The following is a 6,742-nucleotide window of genomic DNA, read 5'->3' on the forward strand; positions in this document are numbered from 1 at the left end:
GTGAAAAAGAGAGATCGAATTTCACAACTAATTTGTGAACGAATATTTATTCCTAATTTGTTAGAGGAAGTTTAGGACATTGAGTATACCAAATGCCCCTGTGCCGCAAACTTTTTTTTTTTTTTTGAATCAACAGAAATTAGTAGTAGTAGTAGTAATCAAACAACTAGCTAAATATACAGTGTGAATTAGTGATTCTCAACGATTACAGTGATAAGAGTGAGTAACTTATGTGTTAATGAAATGACTGAGGCGGTCTGCCTAAGGAGGCGGTTGTTATTTCCTAAAACATGCCTACTGAACTTCAATGAAAAGATGGTGTGGACTGTACGTTTAGCTATGGAGTATTCAGATTTTAAACCAGTGTTCAAGGAGGGTCAGGGTCTTCAGCAGCCATATATCACAGTTGGAACAGAAGAGGCAGTTAAACATTTAACTACAGATGGCTTTCAGAATATTGTGATGGTTGTTCCAGAAGAAGGTATTTTCACAAAGGTCATACTTTTCAAATATCCAACTTACTTGGATCCCGATCATCTCCTTTACAATGACAGTGTTGTTTGGGTAAAGAGAAACATTGTTCATTATAAAAAACAAAGTCAGGTTATAGCTTTAATAAAAGGTGAGGCTCCTAAAAAAATTTTTGTACAAGGACTAGGCTATAGAAAAGTTTCAAAATACCAAGAGAAGCCAAAATTATGCCTGAAGTGTTATTATTGGGGGCATTTGGTTTTGAAATGTCAGTACGACCCCAGGTGTAAGTACTGTGGTAATAAACATGACTCTAAAGAGTGTACAAAGAAACAAAAATTTCCATTTTGTTGTAATTGTAGAGGTAAGCATACTCCTTGGTCTTATCTATGCCCCATGAATCCTATAAATGCTGTTGCAGGGGGGTGGTATTCTGCCAGCTAAGGGGAAACAAACTAGCTAGGCCCACACAACTGAAAGTCCTAAAGTCCTGTAGTATACAAATGTAACCTAATTACTACTATTATATGGAATTTTTTGTAGTAACTTTACTAAACTAATCTATGCCTTTGAGATATGTATGTATGTATGTATGTAAGCATCTTTCCCATTCAAAACAATATATAATTAACAAATTACAATGTTCGATAATTAAAGGATAATTGGATTAATAAAAGAAAACAAATTAAAAAAAATATTTTTTTTGATTTATAGAGGGATATAAAAGAGGAGGTACTCCTGTTCAATTCACTTGACACAGATGTCAGTAGCATATTATATACCTTGGGCAAAAGTTTATGTTGTGACTACCGGGCACACTGATTACCTTTGTCGACATGAACAATTTGAGAAAGAATGAGTCAAATAAAAGAAGGTGGTTATCACTCAGACGAGATATGAAGCCAATCTTCATAGACAGGATGAATGACTGGTTCAGGGAATACCAAATCCCAGAAGATATTGATACATTTGTTGATGACCTTAATCACCAAATTGAAAGTTGTCTTAGAATTCAGCGCCGTACGCCTCGACGAAGACCCCCTCGGAAGAAAATGCCTCGAGGCAAAGATCCACAGAGTAAAGCTGAAGAATTAATTCACATGTGGAGTAAGGCAGCATCCTCATCCTCCCTCTCAACGGAAATCGTCATGGAACAGCTCCTGCTACAGAATGACAGAAGAACTAGAATAGCGAGAGCAGAGTCTAGTGAGGACGAATATGGAGAACCTATCACAGCCCAGGAAGTAAGGGCGGCTGTTAAGAGAGGTAAAATTACAGCACCTGGTGAGGATGGCATTACCTACGACATACTTAATGCACTGTGTGAAGTGCCTGGGAATCCACTACTCCTATTGTTTAACAAATCATTCCTAAATGGAGTTCTGCCCACACAATGGAAACACGCCAAAATTGTTCCCATACCAAAACCGAATGACCCTGGCAATTACAGACCTATCAGTCTCGTGTCATGTACTTGCAAGATGCTGGAAAAGATCATCCTAAAACGACTGTTACACAAAATAGGTAGGTTTGGGGAAGGAGTCAATGGATATGTCAAAGGACGGAGCACAGCCAATTGTATAATTAATTACCTGGTTAATGACACGGCTAGGTACTCTGTATTTGTTGACATAAAAGGAGCCTTCGACAAAGCCCAGGGAATTGCGATCCTGGACGAGCTTGCATGTATGGGTGTCAAGGGGAGACTCATGAAATGGATTGAAGACTACCTCACAGGGAGGAAAGCTAAGGTCTACTTCAATGGAGCAATCTCAAGAACAATGAATATGGAACTCGGGACCCCCCAAGGAGGAGTCTTAAGCCCTACACTATTCAATGTACTTATGAATGCAATTGCCAATATTGATTTTCCTGAAGGAACACAACTAGTGGGATATGCAGATGATGTCCTAATACAAGCTCCCACCTTTGATAAAATAAAACAGGCCATTGAACTCCTTGGAAGGAAATGTATTGAGCTCGGTTTCACTCTCTCCACAAACAAGACAAAAGCATACTCCCATCGCAAGCGGAGAGAAAATGAAGAACTGCAAATTAATGGTGTAACACTTGAATGGGTTGACCACTATCGGTATCTTGGCGTCACCGTCGGCTCAAACAAGGGAAAGAAAGAGGAGCTCAATCAAATCATAGGAACATGCAAAAGTCGACTCAGGGAACTGAAACTGAAAGCTATGACTTGGAATGATGGCCATGGAGCCTCTATTGCTGTACTTAAAATGATGTACACAAACTATGTACGCTCCGTCATTGACAACGCAGCACCTGTTTTATGTACTTATTCACAAAGTGATATGAATAGGCTAGAAAGCATACAGGATGAAGCCATTTCAATCATTCTTGGAGTTCCAAAGAAAAAAACTGCTGAAATGTCCAATCTACAAAAAGAGTTATTATCCCTTCCCAGTATTAAAGAAAGAATTGTGGAACTGAATGCTAAGCTTGCAATTAGGATTGCCAGAGATCCCCATTATAATGACATGGCTAAAAAAAAATTGAGCTCTGTGCTACTTTCAGGGGGAAACAAGAGAAGCAAAAAATGGCATCACAGAGCAGTCGGCTACCTTGAAGATCTTCACCTACTTCAACAAGCTCGTGAGCTCATGCCTGTAGAAAGATTACCTCCCTGGGTGGATCCCCTGAATGACTCGTGCAGGATTATCATCAATGATATGGTAAAGAAAAAAACCAACATGGTACCCAAAGAAATAAGCCACAAGTATCTTAAGGAAATTTATAATGAAGCTGGAGATGAACTAGATCAAATCTTCACTGATGGGTCATCTAATCCTATTAATGGCCGGGCGGGTGCAGCATACACGGTAATTAAGAAGGATGATGTATTTTTTCCACCAAAAAATGAGGAAAAAGCGCGCATTGAGAACTATACCTCTTCAACACAAGCAGAGTTAACTGCCATTGCTATGGCGTTAAGGTATATTATTGAACAGAATACTACTGGTGCAGTGATTTGCACCGATTCGAGAGCAGCACTGCAAAGCCTAAATAAGATCGGGACGAGAATCTTTCAATAGTCGCTGAAATTAAGAGAGTTGTGAAGGTACTAACCAACCAGGGAAGAGTTGTCAAGTTCCTGTGGATTCCCTCCCATGTTGGAATCTATGGAAATGAACGCGCAGATGTGTTGGCAGCTGAAGGCGCTGAGGGAGACCATATTGAATACTTCATACCCAAGACTCTTCTAGAAATTAGAAGTATTATTAGGGAACATCATCGTCATCTCAATCATTATGAAACCCCCAAAAAAGAGAATGTGGTGGTTGCGGGAGAGAATTAATAATAGAGAAAAAAACATCTTGGATACAAATGTCCACACGTACAGCAGCTTTTTGTTAACAACATATAATAAAGATGATTTATAATGTATCTTATCTACCATTTGACAGAGGCTGTTTACCTTGGAGACTGGTTGGAAATATATGAATTGAATTTCAAATCTTATTGTTCCTTCTATTACATTTTTATATATGACTAATAAATACTTCTATAATTATTAACACAATATTATTATTATCCCTTTCACCAGATGGAATTATTATGTTCATAAAGAGTTAAGGATTACAGGTTACCAAATTATACATTCACTCTTCCAATTAGAATGAGTAATAATGGTTTTTTTTTAATGGTTTATAATCATTTCAAAATAAAATAAATGATCCATATTCTTTTTTGACTCACAGTTTTGTTATAAGACAGAGCAGCTGCACACTTGCTTTACAGTTGCTCAGTTGCTCTCTCTCCACGTGACCAGGTTTGCGTTCTCTCTCTCTCTTTCTCTCTTCACACAATTAGGTCAATGTTTTTAATAATATTCCTTTACATAACGGATTTTTATTTAGTTAAAATCTAGCCAAGGAAACCTGGTCCCAAATTCAAGAGTACTTAGAAGTAACATTTTCGTTCCCCAGGATAGTGTGCTGAGAGCATGGATGGAGATCATGAGACGTTCCTCTTCACCAGTGAGAGCGTAGGCGAAGGCCACCCCGACAAAATTTGCGATCAGATCAGCGACGCAGTGCTTGATGCCCATCTTAGCCAGGACCCTGACGCCAAAGTTGCTTGTGAAACATGTACCAAAACTGGTATGATCCTGATCTGTGGGGAGATTACGTCCAAGGCCCAAGTTAATTATCAACAAATTGTGCGTGATATTGTTAAGAAAATTGGTTTTGATGATTCACGAAAGGGCTTTGACTACAAGACCTGTAATATTCTTCTGGCCCTGGAGCAAAAGTGTGCGGAGATTGCTAATGGTGTACACATCGGGCGCAGTGATGACAACACTGGTTCAGGGGACCAGGGACTGATGTTTGGTTATGCCACTGATGAGACCGACGAGTGCATGCCCTTAACTATTATGCTGGCACACCGTCTCAATCAGAAGATTGCAGAGCTGCGAAGAGATGGGACGTTCTGGTGGGCGCGACCTGACTGTAAGACTCAAGTCACATGCCAGTATGCCTTCGATCAAGGAGCTGTTATTCCCAAAAGAGTGAACACTGTTGTCGCTTCTGTACAGCACTCGGAACAAATTACTGTCGAAGCTTTGCGTGACGAGGTTATAGAGAAGGTCATCAAGGTCATTATTCCTGAAAAATATATAGATACTCAAACGAAATACCACATCAACCCTTGCGGAGAATTAATCATGGGTGGACCTCAAGGTAACGTTGGGCTAACTGGTAGGAAAATCATCGTTGACACTTACGGTGGGTGGGGCGCTCACGGCGGGGGAGCATTCTCTGGCAAAGATTACACAAAGATTGACCGCTCAGCGGCCTATGCCGCCCGATGGGTTGCCAAGTCACTGGTGAAAAACAAATTATGTAGACGCTGTTTGGTTCAGGTATCTTACGCCATTAGTGTTGTGCACCCCATAAGCATCAGCATCTTCCACTATGGTACCTCACAGTACACATCAAAACAGCTTCTGAAGATTGTTAACCACAACTTTGATCTACGACTAGGACATATTGTCAAGGAGCTGGGCTTAAAGAGACCAATTTACAGTGATACGTCGTGTTATGGACATTTTGGACGGCAACAGTTCTCTTGGGAGCAGCCCAAGAAGTTGACCATCCCTGAATTTTAGAGTCAAATAATTCTTAAGGATGACTATCATTTTTACGTTTTTCATCAAGTCCCTGTTAATATGGGAGAACACTATGTCTATGCTTGATTCACAACTCTCCTAAACACGAGAGTGAAGTTATTGAGAACACTTTCCCACCAGGAGACTTGAACCCTAGCCAGCACAGAAGCCTGATGGGAACCTTTAATTTTATATTCAATTGATAGTTTTATATACTTTTTTGACGTTTTATATACCCGAGTATATAAAATCTCCGGGCCTTTTATATATCAGAGTAAATAAAATTAAAATGACTCTATAAGACCAGCGTCTGGGTCAAGATAAATACGTTTTCTTCCACTAAACTGAATCCAGTTTTTTTTATCTTTTTTTCGGTGGGGGGTTCTATGTGATCCTCCTCCTCCTCCAACTGTTTGTGGGTCTCCTCCTCCTCCTCCTCCTCCTCCTTCTCCTCCAACTGTTTGTGGGTCTCCTCCTCCTCCTCCTCCTCCTCCTCCTCCTCCTTCTCCTCCTCCAACTGTTTGTGGGTCTCCTCCTCCTCCTCCTCCTCCTCCTCCTCCTCCTTCTCCTCCAACTGTTTGTGGGTCTCCTTCTCCTTCTCCTCCAACTGTTTCTGGGTCTCCTCCTCCTCCTCCTCCTCCTCCTCCTTCTCCTCCTCCAACTGTTTGTGGGTCTCCTCCTCCTCCTCCTCCTTCTCCTCCAACTGTTTGTGGGTCTCCTCCTCCTTCTCCTCCAACTGTTTCTGTGTCTCCTCCTCCTCCTCCTCCTTCTCCTCCAACTGTTTGTGGGTCTCCTCCTCCTCCTCCTTCTCCTCCTCCAACTGTTTGTGGGTCTCCTCCTCCTCCTCCTCCTCCAACTGTTTGTGGGTTTCCTCCTCCTCCTCCTCCTCCTCCTCCAACTGTTTGTGGGTTCCTCCTCCTCCTCCTCCTCCTCCTCCTCCTCCTTCTCCTCCTCCTCCAACTGTTTGTGGGTCTCCTCCTCCTCCTCCTCCTCCAACTGTTTGTGGGTCTCCTCCTCCTCCTCCTTCTCCTCCTCCAACTGTTTGTGGGTCTCCTCCTCCTCCTCCTCCTCCTCCTTCTACTGTTTGTGAAGTTTTTACCTTTCCTACTCCTTCTCCTGTATTTTGTAATTCTCCTC

At 41.5% G+C, this 6,742-nt stretch overlaps 1 pseudogene; it reads left to right on the forward strand.

Moving 5' to 3' along the window:
- The first annotated feature begins 315 nt into the window (after positions 1-315).
- LOC138371000 (S-adenosylmethionine synthase pseudogene) lies at positions 316-5,593 on the forward strand (annotated as a pseudogene).
- The last annotated feature ends 1,149 nt before the right edge of the window (positions 5,594-6,742 follow it).

Source organism: Procambarus clarkii, chromosome 34, assembly GCF_040958095.1.
Source record: "Procambarus clarkii isolate CNS0578487 chromosome 34, FALCON_Pclarkii_2.0, whole genome shotgun sequence".
Classification (NCBI taxonomy): domain Eukaryota; kingdom Metazoa; phylum Arthropoda; class Malacostraca; order Decapoda; family Cambaridae; genus Procambarus; species Procambarus clarkii.